This window comes from Sminthopsis crassicaudata, chromosome 5 (assembly GCF_048593235.1).
Source record: "Sminthopsis crassicaudata isolate SCR6 chromosome 5, ASM4859323v1, whole genome shotgun sequence".
NCBI lineage: Eukaryota > Metazoa > Chordata > Mammalia > Dasyuromorphia > Dasyuridae > Sminthopsis > Sminthopsis crassicaudata.
The window spans coordinates 233,670,822-233,698,134 of NC_133621.1; the positions used below are offsets into that span (position 1 = coordinate 233,670,822).

Here is a 27,313-nt window from a genome sequence, read left to right on the forward strand (position 1 = left end):
TTTAAGGGAGCTCCCCCTCCGAGCATGTTGAGGGGCCCAAAGGAGGACTCCCCCACGAATTCTCCCGCCGGCACTGAAACTTGCTTCCAGGATGAAGATTTTCAATTTCTGCAAGAAGGGGCAGTCTCCATCTCGTGCCTTCATCAAGCTGCTTAGTTATTTTGGGGTCCAAATACCCTACCCCACCGAAGGATACTTGATCAGGAGCAAGGACCTCGGGAAGCTCCACAAAGCTGCTGAAGTCATGTAACATAATTTTGTAGTGGCCCTGGTAAGCATAGTTGCATGATTTTCTCCAGTCTTATTTGGCAGCATGTGGAAGCCTGAGGCTTAGAAGGACCCCTCTTGGCAATATGATAAGTGGGCGATGGACTCAAGGGAAGGCAATGTAGAGTTGAATAACTATATTGAATGGTTCACTAAGGAAAAGAGAAGAGTGTAGCTAATGCAGGAGTGATGGTCTGGGATAGGAAAAAATGGTTTAGAGGAAAAACAAGGCGAAGTAAAAAGTGGAATGACAATAGATTGTGATTAAATAAGAAAAACAGGATTTGAAAGGATGGCAGTGATGCATTTGTGGATGGTCAGTCTTTGTATCTGTTAGGATGAAGTAGATCATATGAAATGAGGTAGTTGAGGAACTTTGAAGTTGAGTGTGAGGGAGTGGAGAACATGTATTCTGAAGAAGTATAAGTGCTTTAGAAAGGAGAGATTATAAGATAACGGAGTGCAAACATCTATGTATAAACAAGATACATACAAGCTGAAGTGGGAGTAGTCTCAGAGAAGCAGCACTACTAATTTTAAGTTTAAAGGCTTCTTATAGAAGGCAAGACTTTTCCTGAGACTTGAAGGAAGCCAGGAAATGGAAGCACTGAACATTCCAGGCATGGAAATAGCCAGTAAAGCTACTTAGAGTCAGCAGTTGAAAGAAAGTCAGTCAACAAATATTTATTAACTGTTTACTATATAGCTGACACTCTGCTAACATCTGGGAATTCAAAGAATGGTAAAAGATATATCCTGCTTTTAAAACCTATTCAAATTTCAATGGGAGAGAAAGTATGAAAGCAGCTGATGACAAATATGATACTCCATACAGGATAAACTAGGGATAATCAATAGAGGAAGACTTGACTATTAAGGGGGATGGGGAAAAAAACTTATTTAGAAGGTAGGATATTAGTTGGACTTGAGTAAGTCAGGTAGAGCAAGAAATGGAGAAGAGAGAGGAGAGAATTCCATGAGTTGGGAGGACATCTAATGAAAATGCCTGGAGTCAGGAGGAAGGAGTGTCTTGTGAGAGGATGGGAAAACGATGTCTACTCACCCTATCTCAACCAAATCACTGGAGACAATAGGCCAATCGGTCGTACACAATAGAGAGCAGAGGAGACATTAGTAATCATAGAAAATGCAATTGTACCTAGAGTTTGCTCAAAGTCTTTTATAAATATGACATATATTCAAAGGCTTATCATCTCTTGAATTTATTTTTCTTTGAATAATTTCAATAAGAATTCCCTTACAACAATACTAATTTCTTGAAAATGTTTTAAATCTATATTTTCAAGTTAAACATTTAGAACATGATTTCCATATAAAAACTAGTGGAAAAAAAAGAGAAGAAATTATGACCATAATGTAAGGAGACTAATTTTTCATGAGTAGTTTATAGAATCAGTTTCATTATTCTCTCTTCATACCTCATATAGCTGTCCAATAAAAAGTGTATGTTAGAGTTTCTCATGAGAGATACACTGGATAGATGGTTTTATTGATAAAAGGGAATTTCCTTGACCATTGCTGGTTAGTATCTTCTCTGCAAGTTCGGATTTTAGAAAATCACATTGGGGATAGCTAGATGGCAAAGTGGATAGAGCACCAGCCTTGAAGTCAGGAGGACCTGAGTTCAAATGTGACACTGCTTTAGTTGTGTGACCCTAGGCAAGTCACTTAACCCCAATTGCCTCAGGGAAAAAATACTTAATACTTCTTAGCTGTGTGAAACTGGCTGGGCAAGTCACTTAACCTCAGTTGCCTAAGCCAAAAAAAAAAAAAAAAAAAAAAGGAAAATTGTATTGATTAGTGAGAGGTTAATTGACTTGTCCAGGGTCATACATAACCATTGTGTGGAAGAGGTAGGACTTGAACTAGGTCTTGCAAACTTCAAGGCCAGGTTTCTGCCCACCGTACTGTTGTGCTGCCTTTCTTGATTTTATTAAACATACAAGAGAATTTTTTAACCATGACTCACAAAAATTATACATAGGAAAGTTAAATTCCCTATGTATTTTTCAAAAGACATTTTTGTTTGTAAATATTGAAAATCTGTGGAATCCTGGCTGGAAATTTGATGGATCAAAGTACATCATTCACTTGTCCAAATTGAATTTTGTGTTCTTAGAAACAATAGAAACCTGTCATGATATAATTTTTTTCATGTCATTTCCAATATCAGTCATTTATTAGCTTTCAAAATGGAAAATGATTAATTATATTTTGTTTTCTTTAGTGTTTTTCCTTATTTAGAATAAGGCTTTTAGAAACCTGTTAGGATTCTTACAAGGTGCTAAGTCACTGCAATGGATAGAGACAAGAATTATCTAATTTAGCATGGTTCAGTATGATTGATCTGATCCTACAAGGAGATGCTATGGGCCAGACCTTGAAAAAAGGTACTAAGTGGAATTGAGGAGACAATGGTTAAATCTAATTTAGCATTGATTTAATCCTACAACAAATAATGGTTTCCTAGTGATGTAATGATTGGTGTGTACTCAGTGTGCAGCATATAAGGAAGAAGACAAAGAGAACTTTGGGAGATTCGGAGTCAGCATTCAGTAAAGGAGATTCACAAGTCTGGCAGAAGGAAGGAAGACAGAGAAGTGGTAGCAGGCTGTCCTGTGGAGAACACTGAAACCAAGATCCTTCTGGAGGAAGGACTCCAGAAAACTAGCTGAGACCCAAGTGAAGGAGATGAGATTTGGAAAGAGACATTAAAGGATTTGGACTCCTGGCTGCATTTGGGATTATTGAACTAAACAGAAACTAAGGTTACCTCAGAAGCCCTCCAAGAAATTTGCTCCAAGAGAACGATTACAATTTAGAGAAGAGAACATTACAGAAAGCCAAGAAATAAAGGCATTGGCATGGTACTTATGCACATAGAGCCATACATCACTGTACCTGGCTTAACATTTACAAACCCAAAGTAAGTGAGAACAGTCTTAAAGGTTAAAGCAACTGAAATGACTGAAGTCAAAAGCCTTCATAGTTGGCTGATTATCCTTACTGACTTTCCTCTGGTGGATAGAGTTTTATATTATATTTATTTAAATATAATAATGATTATGGAAATGAGTGTAGGTAACCATTACTTTAAAATATATTTTTTAAAACTAAAGCTTTCAAAACAAAAATCCTGTAGCCATTCAGTATGACAGTTAAAAAAAATATTAGTCCCTTTTCAAGATTGAGATACTTTTAAATATCTTCAATGATGATCAGAAAACCCCTGCCAATTGAATCTAAACAGAATATTACTAATTATTCTCATTTTAAATTTGATTATACTTAATATAGACACACTCAAAATGATGACTTATTGAATTTGTAAGCATCAGCTATTTGTGAATTCACTGAAAACTGTCTCAGATTCTTCTTTATGATTATATTCTCTCCTAAAATGTACAGCAACCATGTTGTCCTCCACCCTGGTGCCACTCAGTCATGCTGATGGTTGTTTTTTTTACCCCCTTTAACTCTTAATATGAGCATTTTATGTTGCTTTGCTTCCTTCCATTCACTACTCATAATTCCATTTTCTGCTTAAACAATTTCATAAATATAAAAAATTCCTTCCCTCTTTCTGCCAAATCTTTCCCAGGAATATCATTCTTTTATTATGTATTTCTTTAATTTTGTTTATTCCTTTACTGAGTAAAAAAGTCTATCTTTATATCACAGCTGATAAGCAAGGAGTATATCTGGATTAAGAAATATAAAATGAGTAGTGTAAAATGAATTAACAAATCTTAATTAAAAAAAAATTTCTTCATAATCTCAATAATAAAAGGATTCATTTCATCTCTCCTTTCTAATTAAACTTTAAAAATCATTAGTAGTTAATTTTTAAGAGATGCAAAAGTCTTGTATTGTTTTTCTGTTTGGTTTAATTACTAATTTATACTAACTACTCAGAAAAACCTGAATTCCTATTCAACTTCATATACTTTCTAGTTGTTATCACCGAGCAAATTGGCTTCTCAGTTTCCTCAAATATGAAATGAGGATAATATACCTACTTCCCAGGGTTATTATAAAGATCAAACGAGGTAGTACTAATGAGTAAAGTACTAAGCACAGTGTCTGGGACATATTAGACACATAATAGATACTAGTTTTTTCCTTCACAGGCTATATCTAAGCATGTCACCATTGAAACTTGGAAAAATGTGGGAGGAATAAATCTCTTCCCCTCTATCTACCTTAGATACATTGGCAGAAGACATATGGGAAAAAGCAAAAGAGGAACCCTGCAAAACAAGAAAAAATGAAAAAATATACTTATATGAATATTTATATATACATTCATTACTTTCAATAATACATGATTTTGTTGTTATGGATATTTCCTTCACCAATATATAACAAAACCTCTTTACAATTTGGTAGATGGTTAGCTAGGGCAGCAAGATTTTCAGTGGATAGAATGCTGGGCTTGGGATAAGGAAGACTCGTTTTAGTGAGTTCAAGTTTGGCCTCAGATCCTAGCTTAATGGCTCTGGTAAGTCACATAATCTTGTTTGCCTCAGCTTTCTCATCTGTAAAATGAGCTGGAGAAGGAAATGGCAAACTATTCCACTATCTTTACCAAGAAAACCCAACATGAGTTAATAGAATTGAACAGGACTGAAATAATTAAACCACAAAGATGGACTTTGAAATAAGCTATCAATAAAAAATTCATCCTCTTTTGAACAACCTAGTGACAGCTCTATGACCTTTGTTAGGTTGGTCCATGAACAGCAGATATACCAGGTTCTTAATTGCAAACATTTACAGCATGATAGAACTACCAAAACATTTATCATGTTGGAATAGCCTGTAGTAACACAGAGCCATTTCAAATGTACAATGCTACATTTCAGTAAGCATTAGTAGAAAATGCATACATGTGTACATGTGCTTGTACAAAGATACAATATGCAAACCTTACATATATAGGGTTTTTTTCTGGAAGCAGCTGCTTTACTATTTTTAATTGTGCATGAATATTCTTAGTGGGAAAAGTCGTTATTAGATTTAACAACCAGGCAGGGTGAAACCCCACCTGTAATCTCAGTTACCAGGGAGTCTGAGGCTGACAGATCTCTTGATCTCTTGAATCCATGAGTTCTGAGCTGCAGTGAGCTGTGCCAGTAGGATCTCTGCTCTGTTTGGCATTAGTATGGTTAATTCCAAGGTTCAAGGGACCAGCAAGTTGCCTCAGGAGAGGTAAATCAGTCCAAGTCAGACTGAGCAAAGTTCCCATGTTAATCTGTAGTGAAATCTAAATCTACTTGCTGGATGTATTTCCCCACCTCTGGCGAATTTTGTCTATCATACCTAGCAATGTGAGTTAATGCATATTTTGTATTTCTTTAGGTGACAATAGTGGCTATTGTGGCAATGAATTACAGTTTAAACATAAGAAAAATAAGGCATGTTATATTAAAAATTATCTTGAGAAGTGTACAATTTTTATTGTTATAGTACATTATAAAACAACCACATTGCTCTCTCCATTTCTGTAGAACACCTCTTTACCTGGCTTGTGCTAATGAATATCAAGATATTATGCCTCTTAATAGAGAGAAAATGTGAACTAGACTTGTTGGACAATGACAAACACCTTTAATGAAAGTACACATTTGTGTACTGTTCAATGAAATGTATTTTGATTTCTTTTTTTAAGAAAATAAAAATTTAGTAAACTTTACTAATTTATTTAAATATCACTAATGATGCTTAAATATAATAAATTTATATTACACTATTATTTCTTTGTATATATTAAACTGACAGGCAATAGAGTGTCAAAAGAGAAATGTGCAACAATCTTGCTCGGACATAGTGTAGACCCTAATCTTAGGGATCGCAAAAACAGCAGCACACTTCACTATGAACAAAGACACGGCAGCAAAACTACTTAAATATAAAACTGATATTGAAGCAAAAAAACCCAAAAAACAAAAAACCCAATAAGGTAAAGCTAATCTTTTATATAATAGATTATCAGCTGTAAAAACCAAATAGTGTCCAATTCACATATTTTATAATTCATTTATTCATGGAAGGATTTCTTTCTTTTTCTTTTTTTTTCCTGAGGCTGGGGTTAAGTGACTTGCTTAGGGTCACACAGCTAGGAAGTATTAAGTGTCTGAGACACATTTGAACTCAGGTCCTCCTGAGTTCAAGGCTGGTGCTCTATCCACTGCACCACCTAGCTGCCCCTGGAAGGATTTCTTTAATGAAAATAACTTAAAATCATTCTGTAGTCAAAGTTCATTGGTCTTCAGAATTTTCTAGTAGAGGAATGAGGAAGGGGGGAGTGGGCATGATACCGGAAAAGATTTCATTGACATTGGAACTCCTAAGGAAATACACTCTACTGATTTAGACCAGGGTTTGCTCAGTGTTTTAATTGGAGAGTATGACTTCTTCAGCTGGGGTCCATTAACTTTAAAAAGACGTTTAAAAAGATGTTAAAAATATGTTTACAATTATTTCAATGTAATTGGTTTTGTTTGTTTTCTGTATATTTTAGGCTTTAAAAACATTCTGGAAGGGATCTATGACATGAAATAATTAAGAAACCCTGTGTTAGGGAGAGTCCTGGAGAGCTGCAGGGTTAGCAGCAGGTCCTGAATCTAGGTCTTACTGATTTGGAAGCTAGCAAGCTGGCTATTCCATCATACCTGTCTCTCTAGAATCTTCTTTGCACGAGATATTAAGTCTACTCCCCAGAATGCAATAGTTTGATCAGATGCTGCTTACAATGCTTTTCTACATCAATATATTTATAATGTGAATTTCTCATGAAGAAATGCCATATTTTTTAAGGAAAAACTTTTTGAAATTTGTTCCTACTAGGTGTAACTACACAGAGATAATTCTCCTCCCCCCCCTCTCCCGGGGCTGGGATTAAGTGACTTGCCCAGGGTCACACAGCTAGGAAGTGTTAAGTGTCTGAGATCAGAGTTGAACTCAGGTCCTCCTGAGTTCCTCCAAGGCTGGTCCTCTATCTACTGCGCCACCTAGCTACCATGAGAGATAAATTTTCACTGAAACAAATTCTTAAGTATTTGTTTTCTTTCTCCTAATGATTACATATTTTTCCTTCAAGAACTACTGAATGATTACTGATTTTTAAAGTAAAGACTTAATTCTTAGTCATTGCCACTGAGATATATATAAACAATATTAGCAGGTTTGGTCAGAGAAGGAAAATGCTAGGTGAATGACTTTCTTTTAGCTTTAACCTTCTTAAGGCAAGACTTAGTTTTATTTGTTATTGTTGTTTTGACTTTTTTTGTACACTTGAGGGAATGGGTAAAGACATCTAGTCAACTTTAAATCCAGGCAAGATACAGCTTTACCTTAGTAGAGTTCTGAGGATATAAGTTTGGTTGCATTTAGATAATAATTGATTATGAATAAAAATGGCAAGAAAGGAAGGTACTCATGAAATATACCATATGAAATGCTCTTACAAATTCTGGATTTCTATCTTCTGACTACAAATTAATAGCTAGAAGGAATCCCAGAGATACCTAGTTTCATTCTATCATTTTACATATAAGGAAACTTAGGGCCCAGAGAGGTGAAATAATTTGCTTTATGATAGTAATTAACTAACAGAAATAAGATTTATGCTCTGGTCTTCTCACTCCAATGCTCCATTGTATCATACTTCCTTAACATGGCATTAGCAAATGTATAAGATGTTCATAAAATGGCATAAGATGAATTGAAATAAATATGGGATGCTTGCTTAATATAACAATATCTTTTTTGTGACTTTACAGAAAGGCCTTACATACTTGTTTGTAGTTATAACAAAAAACTCTGATATGGTAGATTTTCTCTTAAAGAATGGAACAAATGTGAATGACTTGTAAAGCTCTAAAAGGTACAATATTTAAAACTTAAAGTTTCTAGAGGAATACAACTTACATCATGGAATGCTTAGTGAACAACATTTGAAATTGAATATCATTGCAAAGGGATGAAAATGTCAACAAACATCCACATAGCACAATAATAATAATTCAATGAATATCACATACCACAATTCAGTCATTTCCCAAGTGATGAACTTTTTTTTTTTTGATTGCCTTTTTTTTGTCTTGAGAAGAAGAACTCCTACAAATATTTTTGTACTTGGATGTCATTTTACTTAAAAAAAAATCTATTTTGTTATTCATGCCAAGTAGTGATGTTATTAGGTCAAAGGATATATATGAATTTATAGCTCTTTAAGCAAAGTTCATGTGTTTTGCTTATTTATCAATTGGGACATGGATCTTATATTTTTTATAAATTTGACTCAGTTCCCTTTATGTTTGAGAAATTAGGACTTATCAGAGAAACTTGCTTCAAAATTCTTTTTACAACTACTATTGCTAACTGTATACCCCTCCCCCCACATTTATTCACTCTTTCCTTTCACCCTGTCCCCCCTCAAAACTGTTTTGGTATTAACTATCCCTCCCCAATATGCTTTCTCTTTTATCACTTCCCCTCCCTTCCCATATCCAATTCCCTTCCAATTTTCCTGCAGAGTAAGATAGATTTCTATGCCCCTATTGAGTGAGTATGTTTTTTCCTGTTTAAGTCAATTCTAATGAGGGAAGGTTCAACTTCTCCCCCCCCCCCCCAACCTCCCCCTCTTCCATCTATGGTAAAAGCTTTTTCTTGCCTCTTTTTTTATGACAGCTAATTTGCAGCACTCCATTTTGCCCTTTTCCTTTTCCCTAATTCTTTTCACCCCTTAATTTCATTATTTTTTAACAAGGCATTATCTCTTTGTATTCAACTCACACGTGTCTCTCTCTTTATATATATATATATATATATATATATATATATATATATATATATATATATATATTCATTCTGTCATAATAATGAGAAAGTTCTAACCACAAGTACCATCCTCCCAAGAAGAAATGCAAAGAGATAAACCTTATTAAATCCTTTATAATATCACTTTCCTGATTACCTCTTTATGTTTCTACAGAGAATATTCAAATTTGTATCTAAAAATCAATTTCCATTCAGTTCTGTTTTTTTTTATCACAAATGTTTGAAAATCATCTATTTCATTGAATTACCACATTTTCCTCAGAAGGATTATATTCAGTTTTGCTGCATAGATGATACTTGGTTGTAATCCTATCTCCATTGTTCTCCAGAATTTTATATTCTGGGTCCTCTAGTCCTTTAATGTACAAACTGCCAAATCTTGTGTTCCACTTTAACTGAATTGTTTCTAACTGTATGTTAATAATATTTTCTTCTTGATCTGGGAGTTGCAGAATTTGATTAGAATATTCCTGTGAGTTTTCATTTTGTAATCTCTTGCAAGAGGTGATTGGTGGATTCTTTCAATTTTTATTTTACATTTTGGTTCTAGAATGTGTAGGACAGTTTTCCTTGATGATTTCTTAAAAGATGATATTCAGGCTCTTTTTTTAATCATGATTTTCAGGTAGACCAATAATTTTAAAATTCTCTCTCCTGGATCTGTTTTCTAAGTCAGTTGTTTTTCCAATGAGATATTTTCCATTTTTCAAGTTTTTCATTTTTTGTTTTGCTTTATTTTATCTTGATTTCTCATAAAGTCATTAGTTTCCATTTGCTCAATTCTAATTTTTAAGGAATTATTTTCTTCAATGAACTTTTGTACTCCCTTCCCCACCCTTGGCCAATTTTTCTTTTTAAGACATTCTTCTCCTTATTACCTTTTTGCATTTCCCTTTGCATTTTTTTCTCTCATTTGATTTAAAAAATCTTTTTTTGAGCTCTTCCATAGCCTGTGAAATTCCAATTTCAATTTTTTCTTGGAAGCTTTGGGTGTAGGAACTTTCATTTTGTTATCTTCTTCTGAGTGTGTTTTTACCTTCCTTGTAAACATAGTATTTTTTAATAGTCAGAAACATTTTTGCTGTTTCATTTTCTTAGCTTATTACTTGGCTTTTACCTTTTTGTTAAAATAGGACTCTGTTTCAAGGGTAAAGGGTGTAGTGCTCCAAGTATCATTATTTGACTTCTGTTATTGCTTTTGAGATCTCACAGCTAGTACCATTGGATTTCCTCTCTACCCTGGGCCTCCTGACATTTCACCTGCTCTGGGCCACAACTCCCTTTGCCTGAATGAGACAGACCTTTTCTAAAGTTCTTCCAAAATATTTTCTGCTGGAAATTTGTTATACTTCAAGTATTTGTGGTTTCTGTTCTAAACTGTAATAGATCTTTGGTGCCACTTTGTATGATGTACTTTATTCCATTTTAACTCCCCTTTTCTTTTTTCCCAGTACAGTTTCTTTCCCACTCCTAATTACTTTTGATATAATCACATTAATGTCAATTTATACCTACACCCTTTAAGTGCACACCTTCTAACTGCCCTCACAAAGAAACAGTTTACAAGAATTACATGTACCATCTTCCCATGTAGAGATTTAAACATTTTAATCTTTAAAAACATAGGGTTTTTTCTTCCTTTTATCTTATGTTTTTGAAAGTTTGATTTGAAGATGGAATTTTCTGTATTGCTCTGGTGGTCCTATCAGAAATGACTGAAAATGCTGTTTCATTGGATTTTCATCTTTCCCCCCAAAATGGTAATATTTAATTTTTTGGGGTAGCCGTTTCTTGGTGTAGTACACACTCCTCTACCTTCCAGAATATTATATTTCAGGGCCTTGAATCCTTTAATGTCTTGGTCTGAGTAATTGTGAGTGTGCCTTCTCAATATTTGAGTTTCTGGCTCCTTGCGATATTTTCTCCTTGATCTGATAATTCTAGAAATTAGCTTGAATTCTGGAAATTAGCTATAATATTCTCTTCAGTTTTCATTTTGGGGATCTCTTTAAGGAAATGATTGGTGGATTCCTTCTATGACTTTTACTCTCTGGTTCTAGGATATAAGGACACTTTTCCTTGATGATTTTTTGAAAGATCATATTCAACCTCTTTTTTCATGTCTTTCAGGTAATCTAATAATTTTTAGATTGACTCTCCTAGATCTTTTTCTAATGAGGTATTTTATGTTTTCTTACATTTTTTCAGTTTTTGGTTTTGTTTGAATGATTCGTGATATCTCATTGAGTCATTCACTTCCATTTGTCCAATTCTAATTTTTAGTGACTTATTTTCTTCAGTTAGTTTATTACTACCTTTTACATTTGGCCAGTTGTACTTTGAAAGGAGTTTTTTTGGTTCAGTGGATTTTTTTTTCAATTTCAAATCAATTTATTTTTAAAATAATTTTCTTTCTCAATTTCCCAATTTTATTTTTTAATAAGTTATTTTCTTCAGTTTAATTTTTCCATTACTCCAATTTTGCTTCTTAAGGAGTTGTTTTCTTCACTCATGTTTCTGTACTTTCTTGTCCAACCTGTTGGCTTTCCCCCCAAAAAAAACTTTCATTATTCTCCTCCATAACTCTCATTTCTTTTCCCTATTTTTCTTCTATCTTTCCAGATTCTTGTCAAACTCTTCTTAGAAAACCTTTTAATTCTGAGATAAATTCATATCTCTCTTTGAGCCTTCACCTGAAAGCATGTTGCCTTTGCTGTCCTCTTCTGGTTCTTTATTTTTATCCTTACCTATATATCTATAATAACTTTCTATAGTGAAAAATATTTTGCTTTTTTTCTCCTTTTTAAAAAGTCGAATTCTGTTCATAGGGCCCAATGGAGATTGTCCCGGTCATTTTTTCACAGGGGGACAAGGGCTTCTCACTGAATATACTGAGGCCAATGACACTGTGCTAAGTGGGCCTGACCAAGTCCTTCCTGTTATATTGAGGTTCAGGGACTCACAATTATTTTTATTTATAGTTGTGCTGAAGGTCTCACATCTGATCTGCTGAACCAAGGTCCTTCTAAACCAGAACAGAGTAGCCAATACTCTATTTTGGCCAAGAGCCTCTCTTTAGATTACTTACCTGTATTGGCTCATTTTCCCCTTGCCCAACTGAGCCTTTGCTAAAGACTTTCAAAGACATCTTTTTTTAGTTAAAGCTTTTTTATTTTTCAAATATATGCATGGACTTCAGCAGGTGGAGTCAAGAGGTGGAGATGATACACGTTTCTCTCTGACCATCTCTACAACCCTCACACTAATTACAAAATACAGTCTCTGAATTAGCCCTGAATTGGCAGAACCTACAAATATTGGAGTGCAACAAATTATCAGCAGAAGATAATTTCAAAGATTGCCAGAAAAGGTCTGTTTCAATTGGAAATGGGAGGGGGGCAGCCAGTGCAAGCAGCTGAACACAAACTCAGAGTCTGGGAGTGGTGCAGTCTCTGCATGGTAGTGCAAACTCCGCATGGTGGTGCAGATTCTGTATGGCAGTGCAGACTGCGTGGCAAGAGAAGCTACCAGGAGGAAACAGACCATAAAAGGTCTGTTTCAATCAGAAATGGGAGGGAGGCAGTGAAGCATAAGCAGCTGAGTACAAACACCAGCACAGACAGCACAGAATCCTGAGCTGTGCAGAAAAGTTATAAAACTTCCAACACAAACACAAAAGATCAGTAGTGAACCCAGAAATGCCAGAATCTCATGGGACCTGGCCATGCCCACCCAGCACTGGGAGTGAATCAGCACTGACCCAGCATAGCTGCAGCCACTTAGAAAACTTCCCCCAACCTAAAGGCAGATCTTAACTTTTTAAAAAAAATGAGTAAATAAGTAAAGAGGACTCTTAACAAAAGAGAAAAGATTCCAAACCCTGAGGACACTAAAGGCAGATTGTCTCCAGATGAATTTCCAAAAGGTAATATAACCTGGTCCCCATCACAAAGGCTCTCCTAGAAGAAATTAAAAAGGATCTTAAAAGAGAAAAAAAATGGGGAAATAAAATGAAAAATTTGTAATCCTAGAAAAACAGAATTGGTGAAACACAAAAAAAAATAACTCCTTAAAAAACAGAATTTGTGAAATGGAAAAAAAATTCCATAGAACAAAACTCATTTAAAAATTCAATTGGACAAATACAAAAAGAAGTAAAGTAAATTGAGAAAATAATTTACTAAAATTCAGAACTGAACAAATGGAAATAAATGACTCGAGACAAGAATCAGTCAAGCAAAACAAAAAAAAAAAAATGAAAAAATACAAAAAAAAAAAAAAAAACAAAACAAAACATAAAAATACCTAATTGGGAAAACAACCGGCCTGGAAAATAGATCTAGGAGAGACAATCTAAGGATTATTGGACTTCCTGAAATATATGATGAAAAAAAGAGCCTGGACACTATCTTTAAGGAAATCATCAAAGAGAACTGCATGGATATCATATAATCAGAAGTTAAATGACCATTGTAAGAATTCACTGAATGCCTCCTGTAAGAGACCTCAAAATTAAAACCCCAAGGAATAGCGTGGCTAAATTTGAGAACTATCAGACCAAAGAAAAAAATTACAAGCACCCAGAAAGAAACAATTCAAATATTGAGGAGCCACAACAAGTATTACTCAAAACTTAGCAGCTTCTACTTTAAAGGATCAAAAGGCCTGGAATCTGATATTCCAAAAGGCAATTACCCTGTTAAACTGAGCATTTTCTTTCAGGGAAGAAGATGGGACATGCAGTGAACCTGGTCAACTTCCATTTATTTTTCATGAAAAGACCAGAACTAAACCAAAAAATTTGACCTCCAAATATAGAACTCAAGAGAAGCCTAAAAAGATAAAAAGAAAAAAAAAACTCCTGAGAATTGTATTTCTGTTATGGGTATATATTGAGAATACATATATAATCTGTTTTTACTGTTATAAAAAAGAAACTAGAGATGGAAAGGAAAGTGTAACAGAAAAAAAGGAGGTAAAATGAGAGAAATGACATTTCACGAAGAGGCAAAGAAAATATAATTGAGCTAAAGAAGAGAGGGTGATGAATATTGTGTGAATTTTACTCTCATCAGATTTTGCCCAAAGAAAGAATATTAGATATACTTGGTTTCACTGAGAAACATCTCTCATAGGAAAGTGGGAGGGGAAAGAGTTTGGAAAAGGGAATGGAGGTAGGCTAAATAGAAGGGAAAAGAGAAATAGTAGGAGAAAGGTATAATAAAGGGGAAGGGTCTGTAAAGGGGGAGGACTGCTTGAGGCAATTAGTACTCATAAATTACTGGGAGGAGGGAAAGGAGAAAAGGAAAGAAAAGTATAATTTGGGGTTTATAAGATGGAAGGAAATAGAGAATTAGTAGTTTTAACTGTAAATGTGAATGGGGTGAATTCTTCATAAAACATAAGCGGATAGCAGATTGGATTAAAAGCCAGAATCCTACAATATGTTGTTTACAAGAAACAGAGCAATACATACAGAGTAAAGGTAAAAAGACTGGAGCAGAATCTATATGCTTTAGGTGAAATTAAAAAAAAAGCAGGGGTAGCCATCCTGATCTCAGATCAAGCAAAAGCAAAAATTGATCTAATAGAGATAAGGAAGGAAACTATACCTTGCTAAAGGGTACCATAGATAATGAAGCAATATCAATATTAAACATATATGCACTGAGTAGTGAAGCATCTAAATTCCTAAAGAAGTCAAAGAGAGCTGCAAGAAAAGATAGCAAAACTATAATAGTGGGAGACCTTAACCTTAATCTCTCAGAACTAGATAAATCAAACCATAAATAAAAGAAGTAAAAGAGGTAAATGGAATACTAGAAAAACTAGCCATGGTAGATCTTTGGAGAAAGTTGCATGGATACAGAAAGGAGTATACTTCTCTGCAGTTCATGGAACCTATACAAAAATTGACCATATATTAAGACATAAAGACCTCAAAATCAAATGCAGAAAGGTAGATATAGTAAATGCATTTTTTTTTTCAGATCATGATGCAGTAAAAATTATTCAATAAAGGGTCAGGGGAAAATAGACCAAAAAGAAATTGGAAACTAAATAATCTTATCCTAAAGAATGAATAGGTAAAACAGCAAATAATAGACACAATAATTTCATCCAAGAGAATGACAATGAGACAACATACCAAAAATTGTGGAATGCTGCCAAAGTAGTAATAAGGGGAAATTTTATATGTCTAGATGCTTGCTTGAATAAAATAAAGAGATCAATAAATTGGGCTTGCAAATAAAGCTAGAAAAAGAACAAATTAAAAACTCCCAATCAAATACCAAACTTGGAAATCTAAAAATAAAATTGAAAGTAAAAAAAAAAACCCTATTAAATAAAATTAAGAGTTGATTTTATGAAAAAAACCAACAAAATAGATAAACCTTTAGTTAATTTGACTAGAAAAAGGAAAGAAAAATTGTTAGTATCAAAAATGAAAGGGAGAATTAACCATCAGTGAAGAGAAAACTAGAACAATTATCAGGAGTTACTTTGCCCAACTTTATGCCAATAAATTTGACAACCTAAGTGAAATGGAGGAATAACTACAAAAATACAGATTGCCCAGATTAACAGGAAGAAGTAAATTGGTTAAACAGTCCCATTTTAGAAAAAAGAAATAGAACAAGCTATTAATCAACTCCCTAATTAAAAATCCCCAGGACTAAATGGATTTACATGTGAATTCTACCAAACATTTAAAGATCAATTAACTCCAACACTATATAAACTATTTGAAAAATTAGGGAATGAAGGACTCCTATCAAATTCTTTTTATGACACAGACATGGTATTGATACCGAAACCAGGTAGGATGAAAACAGAGAAAGTTATAGACCAATGTCCCTAAAGAATATTGATGCAAAAATCTTAAAATATTTGCAAAGAGATTATAGATAATCATCCTCAGGATAATACACCATGACCAAGTAGGATTTATATCAGGAATATAGAGCTGGTTTAATATTAGGAAAATTATTAGCATAATTGACTATATCAGTAACCAAATTAACAAAAACCATATGATAAAGATGAAGAAAAAGTATTCGATAAAATCCAACATCCATTCCTTTTAAAAATACTAGAGAGTAAAATACTATTAAAACAGTAGCATCTATTTAAAACCATCAGCAAGCATCATATATGATGAGGATAAACTAGAACCATTCCCAATAAGACCAGGGGTGTTTCAAAAAAAAATTGCCCATTATCATTGCTATTTAATATTGTATTAGAAATGCTAGCCTTGGCAATAAGAGAAGAAAAAGAGATTAAAGGAATTAGAGTGAGGAAACCAAATTATCACTCTTTGCAGATGATATGATGGTATACTTAGAGAATCCCAGAGAATCAACTAAAAAGCTATTAGAAATCTACAACTTTAGCAAAGTTGCAGGATACAAAATAAATCCACATAAATTAGCAGCCTTCTTATACATCACTAACAAAGTCCAACAGCAAGAGATACAAAGAGAAATTTCATTTAAAATAACTTGCTAATATAAAATATTTGGGAATTTACCTGCCAAGGGAAAGTCAGGAACTATATAAGCAAATCTCCAAAACACTTTCCAAAAAAGATCTGAGCAAGTGGGAAAATATCAAGTGCTCATGGATAGGTCGAGTGAATATAATAAAGATAACAATTTAGTGCTATACCAATCAAACTCCCAAGAAACTATTTTATTGAACTAGAAAAAAATAAAATTCATCTGGAAGAACAAAAAATCAAGAATTTCAAAGGAATTAATGAAAAGAAAAGCAAATGAAGGTGACCAGATCTAAAATTAGATTATAAAGCAGCAGTCCTCAAAACCATTTGGTACTGGCTAAGAAATAGAGAAGTTGATCAGTGGAATAGGTTAGGTTCACAGAAAAAAAAAGCCAATGACTGTAATATACTCTCCTGGCAGTTACAATTGCTAGTCTGTCCTAGACCCACCAGAGTACCTTTGACCACTGTCCTTTGCAGTGTGAACTCTACCGGGCTCGCCTCCTCTGAGGCCTTAAAAGGTCTCTGGCCACAATCTCTTGAATCTATAGCTTAATAACCGGTAGCGCACTCAAGAACAGCCACGTGTAATCTTAAAAGCCTTTATTATACATACTCACATAATTCCCTGACTGATGCCCTGACTTGTTGGTTCCCAAGTGAACACCTGGTCAGAAGACCCACGTGTTCACTACTAAAATCCTTATCTCTTTTGGCTATCCATCTTGGCTTGGCCACCCAGGCTAGGAAGCCAGGGTGAAGAACGCCAGGTTAAAGAGAATGACTGCTGCCTGCAGTGGGCTTACATAGGGCCTGTGAGGACACACACACAGCCAATCAGCGAGAGAGTCACCCATTACGAAGCTATCTCAAAATGGACAGGATCCCACCTACAAGGCAGTCCTAATATCCCCAGAAATTACTTCCGGGCCTCAATGATGCGCTGTGGCGCAGCCCATTTAAAGGGCCCTTACAAATGACTATAACAATTATAACAATTTGATAGATCCAAAGGCCCCACCTTTTGGGATAAGAATTCATATTTGACAAAAACTGGGAAAATTGGAAACTAGTAGGACAGACAGTATAGACTAGTATAGACCCACAGCTAACACATATACCAAGATAAGGTTAAAATGAGTTCATGATCTAGACATAAAGAATGATACCATAAACAAATTAGAAGGACATAAGATATTTATCTGTCAGATTTGGGGAGGAAGGAATTTGTGACCAAATAACTAGCGATCATTATTGAATATAAAATAATTTTTATTATATTAAGTTAAAAGTTTTTGTACAAACAAAACTAATACAGATAAGACTAGAAGGGAAGCAATAAACTGGGAAAACATTTTTACAGTCAAAGGTTCTGATAAAGGCCTCATTTCCAAAATATATAATTGACTCTAATTTGTAAGAAATCAAGCCATTCTCCAATTGATAAATGGTCAAAGGATATAAGAGACAATTCTCAGATAAAGAAATTGATATTATCTAGCCACATAAAAAGGTGTTCCAAATCACTATTGATCACAGAAATGCAAATTAAGACAACTCTGAGATACCACTACACACCTGTTAGATTGGCTAAAATGACAGGAAAAGGTAATGACAAATGTTGGAGGGGATGTGGGAAAACTGGGACACTGATACATTGTTAGTGAAATATGAACGGATCCAACCATTCTGAAGAGCAGTTTGGAACTATGCTCAAAAAGTTATCAAATTGTGCATACCCTTTGACTCAGCAGTGTTTCTACTGGGATTATATCCCAAAAAGATCTTAAAGGAGGGAAAGGGATCCATGGGTACAAAAATATTTGTGGCAGCCCTCTTTGTAGTGGCAAGAAACTGGAAACTAAGTGGATTCCCCTCAATTGGAGAATGGCTGAATAAATTATGGTATATAAATGCTATGGAATATTGTTGTTCTGTAAGAAACAACAGCAGGATTATTTCAGAGAGGCTTGGAGAGATCTACATGAACTGATGCTAAGTGAAATGAGCAGAAGGAGATTTACACAGCAACAACACTTTTATATGACGATCAATTCTGATGGATGTGGCTCTCCAACATTGAGATGATTCAAACCAGTTCTACTAGTGTAGTGATGAAGAGAGCCATCTACACTCAGAGAATGATGGGAACAAAGTGCGGAACACATCATAGTATTGTGTTATTTGTTTGCATTTTGTTTTCTTTCTGTTTTTCTTCCTTCTTCATTTGATTATTCTTGTGCAACAGGATAACTGTATAAAGATGTATACATATATTGGATCTAATATATATCTCAGCATATTTAACATTTATTGGACTACCTGCCAGCTAGGGGAGGGGGTGGGGGGAAGGAGGGGAAATTTGGAACAAAAGGTTATGCAAGGGTCAATGTTGGAAAACTTACCCACGAACATGCTTTGTAAATAAAAAGCTTTAATAATTAAAAAATATATGCATGGATAATTTTCAATTCTTCTATACATATTTCTACAAATATGCTGCACAAAATAATCAGATCAAAAATGGAAAAATGAGAAAGAAAACAAAATGAAAGCAAACAACAAAAAGAGTTAAATTACTATGTTGTGATTCACACCCACAGTCCTGTCTTTCTTTGATTCTACTGTGCCCAGATTTGTTTTGGAAGCTATTTTATATTTGTTTGTAGGTGAATATGGGAGAGTTGCAGTAATTTCCTGCTTATTCCTCTAGTTCAACTCCCAGAACTCCTAAAAAATGTTGCATTAAATATATTTTTTCAGATTCTAATGCAATAAGATTAAATTCAACAAAGGGCAGTGTAAAGAGAAATTGAAAATTAATTGAAAACTCAATAATCTATTCCCAAAATATAAATGGGTCAAAGAACAAATCCTCAGAATCAATGCTATATCAAGCCTCTTAATGGAGTCTGCAGTGACAGAATCCACAAACATTCAGAGTATAACAATTTTCCAACTTAAGATAGCTTAGAAGACAACTAAAAATTACTAGAAACAATTCACAACTTCAACAAAATTGCAGCATACAAAATAAATCAAGTCATCAGCATTTTTATATATTATCAATGAAGTCTAGCGGCAAGAGATACAAAGAGAAATTCCATTTAAAATAACTGTAGATAATGTAAAATTTTGGGGGTCTACCTCTCAAGGCAAAATCAGGACTATGTAAACACAATTACAAAACACTTTCCACACAAAGTCGGCTCTAACCAATTGGAAAAATATCAAGTGCTAGTATCATAAAAATGACAATACTACCTAACAATCTAGTTATTCAGTGCCAAACCAATACTCCCTCAAAAATTACAGAGTTAGAGAAAATAATAAAGTTCATCTGGAAGAACAAAGGGTAGAATTCACTTGCTAATCCATCTGGTCCTGGAGATTTTTTCTTAGGGAGTCCACTTTTTCTTCTTTTTAAAGTTGAGACTATTTAAATATTTTATTTCCTCATCTGTTAATTGCTTATCGCTAAATCTCTAATCAAGTCATCTCTTCCAAATATTTAATATTATGAGATATTTAATGTGTGCCTGCTATATTCATATATATATATGATATATACTATATGATATACTGTATAAGGAGATATATATATATAGATATCTATATATCTATATATATATATCTCCTTATACAGTATATCATATAGTATTAAAGAAGATGGGGTACAAAAATTAGAAATTAATCAAAATGGTTTGCCTCATCATATGCCACAGTCCATGGAATGGACTGAAGGAAGAGATCATTGTGGCAAGGTACCAAGAAAAGCTTTACTGAAAAGATAAGGTTTGAAAAAAAAAAAAAGAAAAGATAAGGAAGATTTGGGAAGGGATCAATAAGGAGAAGATAGGAGAACAAATTAGTATAGGAAAATTGCATGAGCAATAGCACAGGAGTGTGAGCAGAATTGTAAAGAAGCTAGAAGTTAAAGTTGGAAAAAATAAGTGATGAGATTTTAGAAAAGAAAAGATAGGCAAGAGAAGTTTAGCCTCAATCTGGCAGACTATGGTAATCTTATTGTGGGTTCTTGAGTAGAGAATTAATATGATCTAAACAATATTTTATGAAGATTAATTTAGCATCTTGTAGTAAAGATTGGTATAAGGGTAAAATCAAGCAGAAAGATCCTTTAGAAGTTTTTTGTTTTGTTTTGTTTTGCTTTTATTAAACCATAGACAAATTACTTAAGGTGACTGTGCTTGTTTCCTAATGTGTAAAATGAGAAGATTGGACTAAGATGTTTACCTCTCAATTTATGATCCTCTCCTTGAGATTATAAATTGGGACTGAGGTGATAGCCATGAAATAGGAAAGAGAAATAGCATGAAGGGAAAACTTACAGGGATGACAAATGACAAATCAGATAAGAGAAATAGGATCCTGTGTATTAACAAAGTCAAGGAATAGGGAAAAAAGTTTTGGAGTATGTATAGTACTTCTATTTGAGAAGGCAGTTTCAGGAAACTAGCAGGGAGGTAATCCAAATTTCTTAGAAATAAAAATATTAATGTTAGAGAGCCAACCTCAAAGTCCAAAGAACATGAATTTAAATCTTATACATGGCTTTGTGATCCTGGGCAAGCCTTATAGCTTCTTGGTGCCTTACGCCATTCCCCAAAACTCCTATTGTTGCAGATTCTAAGATTCAAGCAAAGTGGGCCTATTTCCCAAATGAGATGGGCTATTTATTCCTTTTTTATGATAAGAGAAGCACACTGGAAAAGGGAAAGGTTGTAAACCTTGAAAGGAAGTTGAAAAAAGGACAGTTCATTTAGCTGGCTCATCTAGAGCAATAGATGTCTCTCAAGGAGAATAAGAAAATATGAGTTTACACAGGTTGCATCGTGGCTAAATATAAAGAAATCTGTAGAAGTATTTATAGTCTATCATGAGAACACATTTATAGACATTTCTACAAAGAAATGCTTAGAGCATGAGCCAGGTGTGCTGATATAGAAAAAGGGATAAGGACTCCATTTAAATTGGCTCTATTAAATAAATAGAGAAAGGGAAAAAGCCAGTGCTAGTGCTCCTCTAAGATATGTAGGCAAACTTGGTACATATTTTATCCATTTCTATGCATTTCAACAATTTTTAAATTTATTAACATTATCAGTGTAAATACTTATATTAAAATCAAATGAAAACTTTCACTGACCTAAATAAAAAAAATGTGTAGTGAAATTAGAGTGTAGCTACAGTATGTTGAAATATTTCCTGATTTGTTTTGATTTTATAATGTACACTTACACTGATATTTATAGTTGGGATCTGAAGTGGATAAAAAGCATTCTTTTTTAAAATACCAGTTCAATTCTTATATTTTTCTTTCTTTTTTTCTTTTTTTAACGTTTTCAAAGCTTGATACTGAAGGTGAAAGAAATGAAAGAAACTCTGGGAGTTAATGCGATCTGTGGTTAAGCACCTAGAAAGTGAAATGAAGAGAAATGGTGAACCAGAATTATATCGTAGGTAAGACTCCTTTTTTTTCCAGAAAATTTCACCCAAACATTAAGAAGCCAAAGACATTAAATCCTAAATACAAATTAATTTTATACATTAGCATTTGGATAATTATAGTACATCTAATTCCAAACAAAGAGGTTTTGCATTTCATTTCACAAAATTATTGCTGAAAATAAAAGCTTCTTACCTATATCTTTGAAGTTATAGTAAAATGATATATTGCATTTGTACCTTAAACTACGTTGTATTCAGAATTGTACTATACAGCATTTGACAGTCTCTTGTTTGTTAAATCTACTATTTCTGCACACACATTTTTCTATAAGATTTCTATGTTCTCCTCTCTCACTTATTTCCTTTGTTATTCACATATTCATTCCTTTATGTGTATAAAATATTGTGCTTCTCCTCAGAGCTTCAGAGATCAATACTATACAGTCCCTGGCTTGATGATGATAATCTAGTAAAAGAGGTAATGCAGGGACTCAATAATTGTTGCATGTATAAGAATGTGGTAATTGACTAAGGGTGTGCAAATACGAATGTGGTAATTGACTAGGGAAAATAACGAAAAAAATGCAATCAGAGACTGGAGGAGGAAAAGTTCTCTCCTGACTTTGTGAGATAAGCATGATTCCATTCAGGATGTGATATTTGAGTTAGAACCTAAAATTTCTTGGCTGGAATTTAAGGCTCTTTCCAGTGTGACAGCATCCTGCCTTTATACCCTAAAATTATATTACTCCCTTTTATACAAATTAAGCTCTCCAGTTAAACTGAACTGTTCTCTGTCCTTCAAAATATACTCTGTGCTTTCCTAGTCTGTCCTCTGCCTATAATGTTCATCCACACCCTCTGTACCCAACAAATGCAATTTCTCTATGGGGCCTGCTTTGATCTCTGTGGTTTATGATGAATGACCTTCACCATCAGATGTCACATCCAATTTTCTATTACTTCCCTATTGCTCTCTGTTGTATATCATAATTATCTACATGTGCATCCTATATTCTAATTGTTTGAGAGAACAAACCATGGCCTTTAGTGGGAAGTATTTAATACTTTTTCATTGAACTTGAATTGAATGTGGTAAGAGGTCATCATTGTTAAGTTATCAATGGTAAAGGAAAACCTCTATCATAATGCATTTTCCAGGACTGTAACTCATCTGTGTTAAATAAGGTTTTTGTGTGCTAATGTCAAACTGCTTTTTAGAGCAGTTCTAGTCCTGAGTTCTAAGAGTGGAGAATGTATTACCTATTCCAATCAGTGAATTTACAAAGCAACTTTTGAGATCCAATTTACTTTTCTAGGAACTGCCTATATTTACATCCACTAAACCAACATTTTAAATGCAAATTTGTATCCTAATAACTTTAAGTGATATCATTTATGTTTTGTGGGAGAGAGCATTTAGATATTTCACCAATTAATTTACAGAGATCTAGGATTAAAGTAACAAAGGCACAAAACATCATCATAAAATTAATTTGTTTCTTTATCATCCGGTTATGTTACAGGAAAATATCTGCCTTTCCAAACCTGTTACAGCTTATTCAAATCATTTGGGGACCATTCTACACTGATGTGATATTAATGGAGAGTTAACAATGAATATACTTCTTTTGAAATAGTGATGAAATAAATGAGGCTACTGTTTCTTTGGCTTTATTGTCAAAATATTGTCAGATTTGAGTTGAGTGACCTCAAAAACTCTTTTTGATTTATTTTCATCTCGGTGATTGAACATAATTTAAGACAATGAGTCAAACATAATATGTTTTAAATGTATCATATTTAAATGATAAAGAGTTTGACATGATTATTCGTTCCTTCTCCTAGATTTAAAAGAACATGTAGAAGAAGATGTTGTTTCTCAGAAAGAAGGGAAGCAAACACATTCTGATGAGGAATGGATAGGTTAAAAAATGAGGTCATCTTTAATATTGGAAAATGTAAAATGTCTTTATATTTCTTTTTAAATGGTGATAAATGTAGTAGGTCCTTGGACACCAGGAATCATGGGAAGATATAAATTCCCTATGCTCATAAAACAATACTTTCTTTCTAAGGCACACAGTTCTTACTGCTCTGAGGAACTCAGTAGACAAGTTTGTGATGGGATCGGGGTAGCAATTCCTAGTTTGAAATGCAAGGCATAAGACACAAGGCACATGTGAAGAATTCACAATGAAGTTCTCTTTGGCAAAATAGGGAATAGGTGACAGTAAATGAAGTAAAATAGACACCACGATTGTGGTAAATATGAAAAAATTTCAGGACAGCAACAGATGGAATATTATAGTTAGCAAGAAAAGAGGTTTAACAATTAGCAATGCAAAAGACAAGCTCCCCAATGAAACTCACAATTAACCAGGAGAAAAGGAATATACCATGAGGTGAGAATACATTGTTGACTGGCAGGCTAAATCCATAGAGTTTAGCAGACCAAAATGGGTTAAGGAAGGGGGTTACATATGGATTGGAGAGCTATATATGTAGATACTGTTTTTCATTCTCAAAGAGAACTAAAATTATATCACTATGTTAGAGTAAAGTTATGGGGTATCAATGACTGATCAGACTAATATGAGCTCAGAATATTCTGTCACAACTCAGATACAAACAGTTCATATGAACATTTGGAGTGGCTTCTTCATCTTTCCATTTCTCACATTTCTTCTGGGCTAATTCAATTCTGCTTTATTCATAGAGCATAGCCTCTTCCCTATTGTTATGGGCCAGAACTTGAAACAAGGTACTTATGTACTTAGTTCACACCTTTAAAGGAGTTCACACCTTTGGAGAGAATATATAGACTGGGGACTTCCAGGAGATTCACAACTAGAATTGACTTCAGGGAGATTCACCACACAGAAACCCACAAGCTCACTCTCTGGGAGGAAGAGTCAAGAGTCATTCCAACTTCCACCTTCCTGCTGGTTGGAGACATTTGGAGAGAGCTCTCCAAACCAAGGACAGAGATAGGCCTCTAAGAAAGCTAACTGAATCCAGGAAAAGAGACAAAACTTTGAAGGAAAAAATAAAGGATCTGGACTTAACTCCTGGCTGCATTTGGGGTGATTGAACTGAACTGAAACTAAGGCTGCTCCCAGAAGCAGCCCAAGAAACCTGCTTCCAGAGAACGTCATATTCTAGAGAAGAGAACACCACACCTAATGAGGGCATGCTATGCTGGGCAGTCCTGTACCAGTCTCCCATGTCATATAATCAGTACTAAAGAACTTAAAAGTTTCCTTGTACTACTTTGTATGATCACTTTCTGAGCCCTGTGTACATTTTTTTTTTGTTTTTTGTTTTTGGCAATTGTACATTTGGCATTTGAACAGTATAGCCAATCTAAAAGAGCTGGAGAGTGTTTGAGAAAATGTTTTGAGAATGTTGAGAAAAGAAATGATAGCTTATTTTCTCAGTGATCCTCAGAATTTTCAAGACAATTCCAATGGCAGCAATTCTTTGGCAAAGGATTTAGCACCCTAAAGGAGAAAAAGGAGAAAAACATCATGAAACATGGGAGAGGGTTGAGAAGAAAGTCACTACGAAGTGGAACAAGGTGAGCTAAAAAGGGATTTTAGGGAAGATCTACACCACAAATGCATCTTTTAGAGGGGAAATTTAACTTTGAGGGTTTGACATTATAACTTGACTTTCTGATTAGATATAATAAGGTTGCATTTACAAAGACCTTCACCAGGGGTGGGACTATAAGACCTTGAAGATCCTATCAGTGACCTTTCCAGCTTGTGTCAAGGAATATTGTAATTAGGATTTCTCTGTTTCCCCTAGATCTTATCACCTGGGGACATTACATCTCCTAGAAAATTCTGGACTCCAGTGACTTTCAACTTAGATTTGTTTATTAGATATTTTTCTTCTCTTCATATTATAGAATTGATATCAAATAAAATATATACATATATATATTCACGCATAGACACGTGTGTGTATTATACTGTTTCAATGAGTTTCTCAAGAATTTGAAAACAGGAGAAATATTAGACCTATTTTGCTCATGAATGAAACTTGTAAAGAAAAACTTTCTAACAGAGAAATTCTAAAAGAAAATAGGTAGTATAAAAACCTCCCCAACATTTTGAAGTGGTTTTTTTAACCTTTAAGATCATTATTTGCAGGGTTTTACAACCACAGACAGGGGTCCTTCTCACACTCTGCTTCTGTAATCCTAAAGATGAAAAATATCCTTCAAAAGGATGACCAATAGGCAGAAATAATTTGAAGAGAGTAAAGTTCATTATTAATATTAACAAAAATAATAATGTAATACAGATTTAAAAGTTAAGGAGTTATTCTATAAAAACAGGATTTGAGTTGATTTAAGAGAGGGAAGAATTCTCATACTTAGAAGATTTTCATTTCATTCTATCAATAAATGGATTAAAACCATTCTAGTTCACTATTCCCTATATACTGCTTTTCTATTTTAGGGAAGGAAAGATTTTCTTCTTGCTGAAAGACTAATAAATTAATGAATACAACTGAAACTACTATTTTTTTTAAAGAATGTAGTATTTTATGATATCAAGACATTTCCTCTAACTCTGACATCTTACACCATCACAAGTAAGGGGAAAGTCCTAAAGAGCTTTTGAAAAACATAAGTGCTCAACTGTGATAACATATGCAAACTCCATTTGTGCTATGGAAGTGTTATCTAGTAGTACTACAATAGGTATAAATTCTGAAACTTTCCCCTTGTCAGAAAATGTTAAAGAATGTCTTATTACCATAGTTAAGGCAACCTTGATGGGCCCAGACTGCCTTGATTAGCATCTTTGAGATATCTTTAAGATACCTATGAGGGGAACTTCCAGACTGTTTGGTTAAGTCCTGATGGGAACAGAGTTTTCCTAGAATATCTTTAAGACTGTTTCAATTGCTCAATGCACACTATCTCTCCAATTCTTCTGTGGTACTTTCCCTCTTCTGTGGTACTTCCCCTTTTCCCCTTTATTCTATAAAAGGTGTCCATATGATGATTTTCGCTAAGACTTTTTTAAGACTAAGAGAGCTATGAGGTACTCTCTCCCTCCCCATAGCATCTTTTAATGATCTTTTTCCTTACTATAGCTAACTGTGGTTAGACTGTTCAATTTCTCTATGGATTTAGCCTGCCATTCAACAGTATATTCGCAGCTTGTGGCATTTTCCTTTAATGGCATC

At 34.1% G+C, this 27,313-nt stretch overlaps 1 long non-coding RNA gene across 1 annotated transcript; it reads left to right on the forward strand.

Annotated features, from left to right (window-relative positions):
- On the forward strand, positions 1-27,313 carry LOC141542908 (uncharacterized). Its single transcript, XR_012482269.1, has 3 exons — positions 1-271; positions 22,006-22,117; positions 23,954-27,313. It is a non-coding gene; the product is annotated as an uncharacterized LOC141542908 (long non-coding RNA).